This window comes from Rattus norvegicus, chromosome 11 (genome assembly GCF_021556685.1).
Source record: "Rattus norvegicus strain SHRSP/BbbUtx chromosome 11, alternate assembly SHRSP_T2T, whole genome shotgun sequence".
In the NCBI taxonomy this organism is placed as follows: domain Eukaryota; kingdom Metazoa; phylum Chordata; class Mammalia; order Rodentia; family Muridae; genus Rattus; species Rattus norvegicus.
Genome location: NC_141544.1, coordinates 49899940 through 49912042, shown reverse-complemented (window position 1 = coordinate 49912042; position 12103 = coordinate 49899940). Strand labels below are relative to the sequence as shown.

The window sequence follows — 12103 nt, the reverse complement described above, 5'->3', positions numbered from 1 at the left end:
ACTCCCTGGGGGAACTCTTGCATTTCCAGGGCAATCTTCTACCTGCAAAAAACACAAAATAGAAGAAATTACACCCGAGTGTTGCAGCTCCTCCCTTCATGTGGCCTGTGTCACCTTCTGAACACCACCAGACAACTATGGCCTGAGGCAACTGCTGTTGTATAGGGCGTGTGTGGGGGTTTTGTCCCTGTACTATGTGTTTCTGGAACAGACCGGGTGATCCTGTCCTCTGGTCTGGCATATTGAAGAGTGCCTGATTAGCCTTCATAAAACTGAGGCATTGTCTCCAGATATCCTGGATCTTCATGTGTGTAACCCCTTGTCTGAGGAACCTGCATCAACTAGCTTCCTTCTCTAGTACAAAAGAGACCTACATAGCATCCTCACTGTTACCATGGATGGCTCTGGTAGGTGGCAAGCCCTCCATGCTCAGTGGACAGAAGTAGAGTGAGCCAGACACCATTTTCAAGTTGATAAAACCAGCCCCTCCTGTTAACCAGGCAGATCTGGAGTCTGTCCCTCAGCCTCCCTATCCCCTTATCAGAATATGGTCATTGGTCTAGGAGGCAGAAGGCAGCCACATCTGTGCAAGGTGCATGGACCACTTATCAGCACCCTGAATACTGTGTTTTCTCCACTCTCTTCTAATGCAGGGTAGTGTGGAGGGCTGAGGAACCATGTTCTTCAAATGTGGAAAGAATTAAAGAGTCAACCCAAGCTCTTCTCTCAAACTATGATCAGTTGCCTTCATTCATAATACGCCCAGATCAGTTCTTCCTCCCAGCCTCAAGCTCCCAGAAATAAGACTCGGGCTCAAAGTATATTTACAAATAACTTGGCCATATAGATAGGCTCTTCTTTGACTATAATCATAACTTAAGATAACCCATTTATTTTAACCTACATTCTGTCACATGTCTGGCTACCTGTGCTCAGCTACTATTCATCCATCTTGGTACATCTTCCTGGGCCCATCTGGCTCTATTCCAGAATTTTTTCTCCTCCCAGGTGTCCCATCTCTATTTCCTGCCTAAGCCATTGGCCAAAGGCTTTTCAATTGACAGGTGATGCATCCATACAATGTATAAGATATTCTCTCTACACAGGTCTATGGTCTCTTATACTTACTCATTCCTGCTATCCTCCCCTAGCTGTTAGCTACATCTCCTTTTGCCTTTCTGAGGAGAATATCCTGCCTTATTTGCAGAGCCTCTGTTTATTGGCCTGAATGCTATCAGAAGGAGGTTACTTGTGGATGGATCATGCTCCTGGTGATGTCTCCAGTGCTTGAATACAGGTGTCTAAGTAGATGACGTCTGGATTGTCCCTATTGTCACTTCTTTCTGAAGGGCTTTTACCATGATCTATTTGCTTGTATTCTCCAAGGTCCATGGTACAAATGTTAACGTCCCAGTGTGATGGCCCTGTGAGTTAAATAGAGTAGGGGGTGAGGGGAGGGGTGAGGGTGAGGGTGAAGGTAAGGGGAGGGATCTCACACAGAGATGAGAGAGAGAGAGAGAGAGAGAGAGAGAGAGAGAGAGAGAGAGGTGAGGAGAGAGAGATGTGAGGGGAGAGAGATGTGAGGGGAGAGAGATGTGAGGGGAGAGAGAGACATGGGCAGAACATCACAAACGAGTTGGGTCCCGGAGAACTGCCCTGCCTTTCCTACCATGTGAATGCAGGGAGAGGATGTTATCTTTCAGTAACAAACCAAACCATCACAAGATTCTAAACTTGCTGCCAATCCCTAATTCTTAGATCCCAGTACCCAGGTCTTCGAGCAGTGCTTTTCCTTCATTTCCTACCCATTAGTTCATGGTATTCTTCCCCATGACTTTTTAAGGCAATGGTATATAAGCAGGAATCTGGGACCCCAAGGTGAGGTGGTGACATAGACAAAGGCCCAGCCCCTCTATGGCACCACCTTATCTGAGTGAGAGACATGATAATACTTATATGAGATGGGCAGAATTAAGACAGCACTCAACAACTTATAAAACACTGATCTCAGCATTTCGTGATAGTTTTGAGGGTATTTTTTTGGTCTCTGCACACACTGCTGTGCACAAAACATAGTTTAACTTAAAATTTTAAACCAGTGAGTTTCTGTAGTTTAATATTTAATTTAAAATTTGCTTTAAATTTCTGTAAAACATTCCTCAATCCATTATTTTAACATTATAAATTCAACTTGACGTAGCTGGAAAAACAGACAGCAGGTAACAGGACTGACTGTAACTGGGTATCTACTTACTGCAGGGAGGACGAAGCCTCACCATTACCAGGACAAACAAATCTAACGTAACAGGCATGTACACATTTCACTTTCCTGTTGGTGACAACTTTTGGAAAATGACACTTTCAAGGAGCCAGCCTTACAAATAGATATTCTTTCCAAAAATAAAACCCAGTATCCAAGTTCTGAAAACTCACAAAACTAGTTGAAAGCATGTGGTGGTGTCAGCTACAGGCAGCGCTCAAGCCAGGCTCTCACCACCGATGACTGACAGACTGACTGACTGACTGACTGACTGACTGACTGACTGACTGGGGAGGTGAACTCACTCCCAACCCTCCCTCCTGAGATGGCATTGGCTTATTGCTGAGTTATACACAAGTCATTTTCTTTGGCAACATCACTAGCTAATACCAAGGGACAAGTGTCAAGGTTTGGGCTGTCAGCTCTCCAAGCACTGTGGCTGCCCCTCTGTGGGTCCCAGGATGGCTGGGGTAGGAAAGTGCAGTCCACCTAACACATGACGAAGGGCCTGGCTGGTCACACCCTACAGACAAGTGTGTGGTTAGATACTCAGCATCACCAGGGAAGAGCAATGTCAGCTCCTTCCCACATCTGTGAGAAAGGAAAAGACAAAGTGGAGAAAGGAACATCTGGACCCATCAATTCCTCAGGAAAGCTCCTTTATATAAATTCAAAATGGCCTAAACTTGACCAAAAAATTTAAGTGAATTCTCAATACCACCAAAATTTGCACTTAAAAAATACTGATAGCTTGCATGTTAAAACTGTTGTTTCGTGTGCTAGGCCCACTTTGAAGGCTTGGCGTGACACTGCCAAGGAACTGAAACAGGAAGCTCGCTCCAGAGGCTTCACTACACCGTTTTTCCTCCATATACAGAATCACCCACTTAGGAGACTTCCTTCCACCCAAAATGTCACTCCAAGTTCAAAGTGAATTAAAGTAGGTGTGGCAGAGAGAGCAGTCGGAAGCATGTTCACACAACAAAGTAAGCACATGTAAACACTGCATGCAAATGCACGCATGTAAAAAACGTCCCTGTGGACGACTTATATTCAGCTGTATACACTTCAAACTAGTCCACCTGGAAACGGCTACAGAAGTCACAATAAAGTCAAATGCACACTCACAACACCCTCACCAACAGCCTCCCAGGAGCTCACTCCTTAGAGAACTGAGCGGAGTTGCTTAAGAAATGCTCTCTTCCTGATCAACCATCTGTTTTCACTGAGAACACATCGGCCAGCATGTGCTTAGGGATCTCAGAGTCCTGGACCTTAAGGGCATAGCAAGTGTTCTCCACTTTGGACAGGCTCTGTTTCAAGGTGTACAGCTTCTTAGAGACCTCATAGGGCCCAGTATTGCCAATGAACAAAAACCCATCGTAAACCTGGCGTAAAAACTGGCTCCCTTCAAAGGGGGTGTCAATGTCCCCATTCCCCACGCTGTTAATGCACATCCACATCAGCTCTCCAGTTAAGTTGGCCACTCCCAGCAGGTAGTCAACGGGTGTGGGTGTGATCTTCAGTCTCCAGGTAACCAGCTGCTTATCTTGTCCATCAGAGGGAGGCGCCTTGCTTTCTTTCCCACTGTCTTCTGTTGTAAACGTCAGTCAGCTGCTTGTTGACCTCTTCCATATTGACCAGTGAACGGGTTTTGATGAAGTGTTGAAAAGAGACAGCCTCCACGTATTCCTGGAGTCCTGTGGTGACAGCTCTGTGGAACTGGTGCGTGTCTTCTCTCCTGAGAGCTCCTGGGCAACCTGCAGCATTTTCTGTCTGACCCCATCCAGCTTACTTTCTGATTCAGTCAGAATCTCCTCCATATCTGGAGCACTTGTGATCCTATGGAGAAGAAAAATTGTCCTCTTACTTTCCTTGGTAATATCCTGGCTTAGTTTCACAAGTCGCTCATATTTGTCGTGCTTCCTGTCTAGCTCCTGCTGAAATGATTTAAAGGCCAGCATCACCGGCGAAGATGAACTGACATCCTTCCCTTCTCTCCGTTGGTTATGTGGGAAGTTATCATGCTTCCTTTTCCTGAACCCTCCTGGTCCTTCTTTGCCGCTCATGACCGCGGGGCCTCGGCTTGCATATGCAGGGACCACAGCTACAGGGTCAGCTTAGTGAAAGGCCATCGCCAGACACTGCAGAGCGTGGACAGAACCAGTGGGTGATAGCACAGACAGCCCCGATCGCAGTAGCCCCCTGCCCCCCGGAAGTCAGTTTTGAGTTTTGATTCAATATATTTTTCTGACACTCCCTCCTCCAGCAACCATCAGGGAGGGGTGGGGGTCTCGGGAACCCCAGCTTTCCATGATGAAATACTGACAGCCCCAATCTTGCCCTGGGCGTGTGCTAGAAACCACAGCAGCAATGAGTTTATGAGTGCAGCCACCATGCCTGTTCAGAAGAGGCTTTCACAGAAACTTACGTCCCCGTCCTACAGCTCTAACATCCTTTCTGCCTCTCTTCTATAACCCAGGACCACTTTCCTCATTTCTAAGCTACATCATTCAGACCCAACATGAATTAAACATTAATTGGCTGCTGAACTCTCGGGATTGTACTTTGGAGGTGAGAGCTGTGGGCTAGGTTGCTGGCTTTTCATTGATTATCCCCCACAGAAAAGTGACTTGTTGATAGATTGCAATTGCATCGTGAATAATAGTTACTTTCACAGCCTTTGAAGAATGAGGCAGAAAAATAGTTATTTTCATAGCCTTTGAAGAATGAGGAGACATATGCTTCTGCAGGGCGGCGATGGGTCACATGTGTTAGCGTGCCTGTCTTCATTTTCCTTACAAATGCAGTCTCTAGTTCTTAGTTATTGTGGTGGAATATGCATGTCCTGAAAATTAGACCACCTGGTGGCAGTGACTTTCCTTGAAATGCATGCCACTTCCTTTCCTTGAAATGCATGGTTTCATTTTCTTTTCTCCATGAGCAAAGTTTTCTGTCCCTACCCTTGGTCAATGTAATTTTCTTTGTCCTTATTCAGTTATCTTGTGAAACACTCCCCTGAATGTAGACTAGCACAGACTGAGTGCCCTTTCCACAGACAAGTAAGCCCTTTTGATTTTTCTTTATGCCCATAGTCTGGTGAGGTAAAACTAGAATCTTAAGGAGCTACCCATACTGGGAATCTTCAGACAAGATCGAATTTATCACCTTGTAAAGTAATCATTTTTACCTATCACTTTCTAGGAGCCTGTAATAAAACAAAAATAACGACAGACAGGAATCTGTTGTTCTAAAAACGTCTATTCCGTCTCCTCATATCGTTAGGTGAAATTTATTATGTCTATTAATTCAGCATTTATGTTTATAAATACTTTTACCACCATGGGTCGTGTTTGAGATTAATTACAAAGGCAATAATCCTATTTAAACATTCCTATTTACTATGTTAAAAATAATTACACAGTTGTTTTTGCTGAGCATAAGACAGTATATAGTATTTATGCTACCTGTGTAGATACTGTCTATTTATATGTATGTGTAGGAGGGTACATTCTGAGGCCAGCAGGATCCTGTCTCTTCTTGCGTGTTGAGGTCATTGCCAATGACCCATTAAGAATTCCTAGAAAGAACCCATGTCAACAGAGACTGACTGATCATTACTGTAGTTCTGTGGGGATATTGGAATGTTGCCTTATCACAGGCTAGCTTAGCTCCATGGACAGCCATTCCTTGTCCACCACAGTGACAGAACTTACGTCTTATGAATAATAGGTACAAACATTTGTAATCTATTAAGTTACCCGGAGACTAGCTTTCATAGATGTTAAAGCCAAAAGTGTAATCAGATAGCATCTGAAGACGGTAGAAAAGCTTCCCCCATTCAGTGTACCTGCCTCTCTGGTGTACCCGCCAAATGCGTTTGAAACTTCCTTTGATTTGAGACTTTCTTTTTTCCTGTAAAACTATACAGTTTCATAAAAGGGGCTTCCACATTGTTACATGGAGTTTGGGGTAACTTAAATTTGTTTTCCCAGACCATGGTCACTCAAATTTAGTAGGAGAAGAATAAACTGTTTCTCATTTTGATGTTTGAGCAGTGTTCTTTGTGTCTACAAATCTAAACCTGTGGGTCCAGACCCAGCAACTTGAGGGCCCCATGGGCCGACTGTGCTATATCCCCCCTACACATGATGAGGCTTTTGTGGATCTTCTGTCTCTGGCTTCCACATGGCTACATTTCAGATTTTTGCTTACTCTCAGTTTTGCAGATTTCTGCAGGATCAGCATCAATGCATCCAGTACAGTGGAAGCAGGTGAACACAGGCTGAGGGCAAGTAGGCAGACAGGCAGCAGTGCAGTCATAGCTCTATGTGATTGGCTGTGGGGAGCATGAAAACCCGGGATCACTTAATGCTAGGGCTTTGATCTTACCAAATCCACAGAGACAGCTAAAGTCTCAGGGAACCATGACAGTGATTTCCTAACCCAAATGCAAATAGATGTTTAACTTTCAACTCCAGCTTAGGCCCCAAGGCTCTATGAGTGCAGCGAAAGAGCGATCTGCCTCACAAATTGGAAAATAGTAATTTAAAAAGGATGTCTCAGTGAATGTGTTGAAACTTGAACGGAGATACGTGTTAAGTAGAGAGAATATCATCTGGAGATTTTATTAGAATTTAGGCATAATTTCTCAAACGCTAAGTTACTGTTCTTAAAAAGTGAAAGCCATGCTTGTGATGCTATCCCTTAAAGACCAAATGCTATCATTATTTATTTATTCATATATTTGTTTATGTAAGCGGTGGTCATTGAACCTGGAGGTCTCAACACTTGCATACGTATCACACCATGCCAGAGGCTGTAGCCTAGGTGCCTATTGTATGTCCTTTTTAAAAAAAAACAATTGGATATTTTATTTATTTACATTTCAAATGTTATCCCCTTCCCAGGTTTCCCCTCTGCAAACCTCCTATCTCATTCTCCCCTTACCCTGCTACTATGAGGGTGCTCCTCTACCCACCCACCCATTCCCTCCCACCTCGACACCCTAGCATTCCTCTACACTAGGGCATCGAGCTTTCACAGGAACAAGGGCCTCCCCTCCCATTGATGCCGGATAAGGCCACCGTCCTTTGCTACATAAGCAGCTAGAGCCATGGGTTGTCCCATGTATACTCTTCGGTTGGTGGTTTAGTCCCTGGGGCCTCTGGGGAGTCCAGGTAGTTGATATTGTCTGATATTGGCTTCGAGCACCTCGTGTCTCTTTTAAGTGACTGGTGCTCACAAAATCTGATGAGTCCATCACTCAACACATATGAAACTTTCAACATGGAATGTATGTGACTCGCTTACCCGCTGCTTGTTATATTTTGGCAATGGGACTGGTGCTTCCTTTTCATTAGGCACACCTCGATGTGGTTTCCTTGGCCTCCATCATTTCCACACCACTAATGCTATCAAACTCAGGGTGGCGGGGCATAACCTGGCACTCACCCCAGGAAACCCATTAAAAGAGCCAGACTTAAAAAGGAAAGCATACAAAGGAAGTTTAATCAATGTGAGCCCACGGAGAAGAGGGACAAAGAGTCTAGCAAACCCCTCAAGTCTGTCTTTGGGGTCCTGAAGCAGGATCAAAGTTTAAAAGAACCAAGAATATGTACATCTAAGCAGTCCTGGTTAAGATGTGGTCCTGCCTGCCACCTACCACCATTGTCTGGGCTTCAGTCTCCTCCTGTAAGGTGGTCTGATGAACTCTTAGAACTGTGTAGCATCTCTGTCAGGGAGAAAAGATGCCCTTTTAGCTGTCTCCCTTTCCTCGTACTGGCATGAGATTTCTGAGATAATTTCCGTGTTTCTTTGGAGTCCATTGTTTCAACATCTAACGGACTGAGAGACCCGAGTGTCTCTTTAGAATATCTTCATTTTAATTCTGCTAGGCTGTCTACACTACGGACTGAGTACTCCTTGTGGTCTAAGTTTAAGTTACGAGGCTATATGTGATTATTAGGTATAGGGATTTACTTCAGAAATGACTGAGTCCTGTATACCTATGAACAAGGCAGAGTGATGTTCTGGAATTTCTTTGCAAAACTGGGTTTGGAACATGGACCTCCATGTAAGCCTCTCCCATCTTCCTGGGGCTGCCCACAGCTGTACTATCAGGGTTACGGGGTTAGGCTGTGGGTCTGCAGCTAACAGCATCAGCAGGAAGCCCTGCCTCACGCCCTGCAGATCAGAGCCTTCGGAGTCAGATCTGCCTTCCAGCAAACCTTGAGTCCAAAGAAAGACAGATCCCAATTAGAACTGAACAAATGTTAGTCAAAGGAAGGAAAGGCTCTGGGAAGATGAGACCCCAGACGGAAGATGGTTCAGCATGCAGCGAGGAAGCCCATTCTGCATCTGCAGTATAGGAAATGACATAGCAGGGATTGGCTGGTGGGTGCAATACCAGGCTTGCCTTATTAGGGCATGATTTTGGAGTCTCTAGGTTGGGAATGGCTGAGGGATGGGCTGCTCTGATTGGCCAATGCTCAGTTGCTTGGTTACCAGTGAATTCAGGTGATTGCTGCCTGTACAGCAAGCTAGGTTGCAGTTCAGAATACCCAGAGGCCATTTGGAGAGAAACATTCAGCAGTCAAGTATGGAGGCCTGTTTAGGACAAAGGCATCTGCATCTAATAAGTGATGTTTCTGCAATTGGAGAAGCTTGAGCTCTGGGCTAATATGTCTCTGTCCTTCAGCCTGATCCCAGAGACTGGCATTTCTCAGTGTGCTGTCACTCTTATTGTTTCTCCCAGGTCACTGAGCAATCTGCCTGGCCATTTTATTTCATCAGGTGATTCTGCTAAGAGGTACCAGAAGTGTTTTCCCTCCTGAAACAGTCCACATCTCTCACTATAATATGGGTGTGCTCAAAATGCGGACACGACATAACTCAGCAGACCTATCATCCGTTGGAAGGTTTTACTCTGCATCCTTTAGCCTGTTCTGGCTCTGAAGGGCTCTGGTGCCTCTTGTCACCTCCCTGATTGTAGCTGGTCTTTGCTACTTTGTGGGTTCTTCTTTTAACCATCCTTTTGTTCCCCCACCATCAGGTTTCACTTCTCATCACTGGATAGGAGAAGAAGGATGGGAGGGGAAGAGGGAGAGGGAGAGAGGGGGAAAGGGGGAGAAGGGAAGGGGGAGAGGAAGAGTCCTTGAATCCTTGAATCAAATTTCTTTCCTAACCATTCCTCCCAGTTTCCAGCCCAGCCCCTTTAAATGTTTCTCACAACCTCCCTCAGTTCCCCTACAGTCTCTCTAATCAATCCCTTCTCCCAGTTTTCCACTACTATCCAAACTGTAACAACTATCCTAGGCTATCTCAGCTTCTCCTGGTTCAACTGCCTCCTAACAATATCTTCTGCACGACCACTTTCTCTCACTCTGCTAGCCCAATTCACTTTCTCTGTCTCAGCTGGCTTTTTTTTTTTTCTTTGCTATCCTGTTCCCAGAAATCCAAGCAGCAACCAACACTGGAGGTCATAGGGTCAAGCAGTTCTAACAGCTAAGAATTCTTAAAGGCCCAGTTGACTAGTGACTGGGGATCCTTTAAAGGGCCAGGCACACAAGATAAAGCACGCTATATTTCTCCCCGTTAGCCATTTTGTGTTCTTACCAGTGTGGTTCATCAGACTCTCTAGGTTGTTTCCTTCTGTCTTTGGTCCAGAGGACTCGGGCAGAGCTCCATGGTTGTGTCCAGTGATCTGCCGTATACTTGGCTTTTTAGCCCCACTCAGTGATTTACATAGAAGTGCACGCCCACAGGGCGTCCTCCTCTCTGCTCCATCCATCTTGTTCTTATTTCTGGCTGCATAGGTAGGCGTTTGCTTTCCCTAGAGCCCTCGTGCCCCTCATGGACGCAATTCAAACTTTGAGCTATTTCCAAGAAAGCCACCATCTCCTTCTTCCCAGTTTCCACACGTTATCAATTTATCCATGTTTTTAAAATATCACAGGCACCAATCCGGATACTTTAGGGTATTATTTTGCACATATTTCACACTGTGTGTGGGCACGTGCACGAGTGCACACACGTGCACGCCACATCACTTGAATAAACAGAGGAAGACAGTTTGAGGTAGTTGGCCTTTTCACTACCTGGTCCCTTGGATAAAACCATCAGGGTCATCGGAATCGATAGCAGGTACCTTGCTGTTCCTTTTTCTCTTGTAGACAGAGTTGAGAATCCTGTTGCTTATTTATTCTTGGAGGAGGCAGCAATGGCTTTCAGTCTAAGACTACCTGTGCTCAACCTGAACCACTTATGTTCTACAAAACTGCCAGGGAGAGAGGCCCAGGCACTCAGCCCCAGGGTTCATGTGAGGGATATCAAACCCTCCAACCCATTTATTACAGATGCCTTCACAGTAAAATTGGCAAGTGGATCACTCCTAGATGGTAAGGATCAAATTGGAGCCTCCTCTGCAGCTGGTGAAGGGTTGATTTTCCCAGTATTTTGCATTGTGCACAGTGACTTTGCCACTGAAGGGACAGGATGGTGGCTCAGTGAGCCAAGAGCTCGTCAAGGAAGCATGAAGATGATAACTGTGCATCTCCCCATAATATATAACAAAAGCTTGATGTTGTGGCTCAATGTCTTTAATCCAGCCTGCAATCCCAGAGCTAGGAGGTGGAGACAGGGAGATCCATAAGGCCTGTTGACCAGTCAGTGTAGACCAGTCTCTGATCTGCAGATTCAGTGAGACCCTGGCTCACAAGACAAGCAGAGAGTGATAGAGGCAGAGTTCTATTTCCACACACATGCGTGCACATGTATGCACATGTATACACATGATGTAAGTATACTCTTCCCCCATGTACCTACCTATACATAAAACAAAAGATTTGGGAGGGGGAATAGTTAGGGTAGTATCCAAACTAGCATGAGAGATTTAGATTAGGGGTAATCCCCAGTAACTTCACAGAGCCTAATAAGTGAATATCATAGCTCAAGTCTCGTTTATTGGAAGTTAGACGTGGATAAATTTAATTGTATCATTCTACATTTATATACCTTGCTTTTAGACCTGTAGCAAGGTGACTGGGGATGCAGAGATTTCTCCACATACCTTATCCCCACACAGTTGTGTACAGCTTCCCTGCTCTCAGGATCTCCATCCAGCCCTGCATCTGTGAGCAGCCAACACCTTGTTATCTCTGCAGCTGTCATTCACCCTGGTGTTACACATTCTGTGAGTTTGGATGTGTTTACATTGACATGTGCCCATCATGACCCTGTCATACAAAGGGTATAATGTCTTCTACGGTTTGATAATAGCTTCAGCATGTCTCCCAAGGGACTGTGTGTTCCAAGCTGGTCTCAGCATGGCCATGGTGGAACATGATAGGCCCTTTAAGAGGTGGAGCCTAGTGCTGTTGCTAACTCATTGTGGGTGCTACCCTTAGAAGTCAAGGTAGCTCCTGTGAGCTCTTAGGATAGATAGATCTCATAAGAAATTGTTCTTGAAAAAGTGTCAAAATGTGGGGTGAAAAGATAGCTCAGTGGTTAAGAGCACTTGTTATTGAACTGGGGTTCAGTTCCCAGCACACAACTGCCTGCAACTCCAGTTCCAGGGAGACCCAATGACCTCCTTCCAAGGACAACATACTCATATGCATATATCCTCCCCTGATACACATAATTAAAATAACATTAATCAATCTTAAACAAAAGCAAAAGACTAAAAGTCACAATAAAAGTTTGACACAGGTGATATGGGAGTATGTGTGGTAAACAATGATTATTGTTATTATTTATAAAAGTTAATTTATCATTATTCTCACCATCGAGTGTGTATGTGTGTGTGTATGTGTGTTTGTGTATGGTTTGTGTATATGTGTG

At 44.9% G+C, this 12103-nt stretch overlaps 1 protein-coding gene and 1 pseudogene across 2 annotated transcripts in view; one reads left to right on the top strand and one right to left on the bottom strand.

Annotated features, from left to right (window-relative positions):
* The window catches only part of Dscam (DS cell adhesion molecule), a 578367-nt gene that overhangs the window by 184550 nt on the left and 381714 nt on the right, over nt 1-12103 (top strand).
* On the bottom strand, nt 3447-4329 carry Tsnax-ps1 (translin-associated factor X, pseudogene 1; annotated as a pseudogene).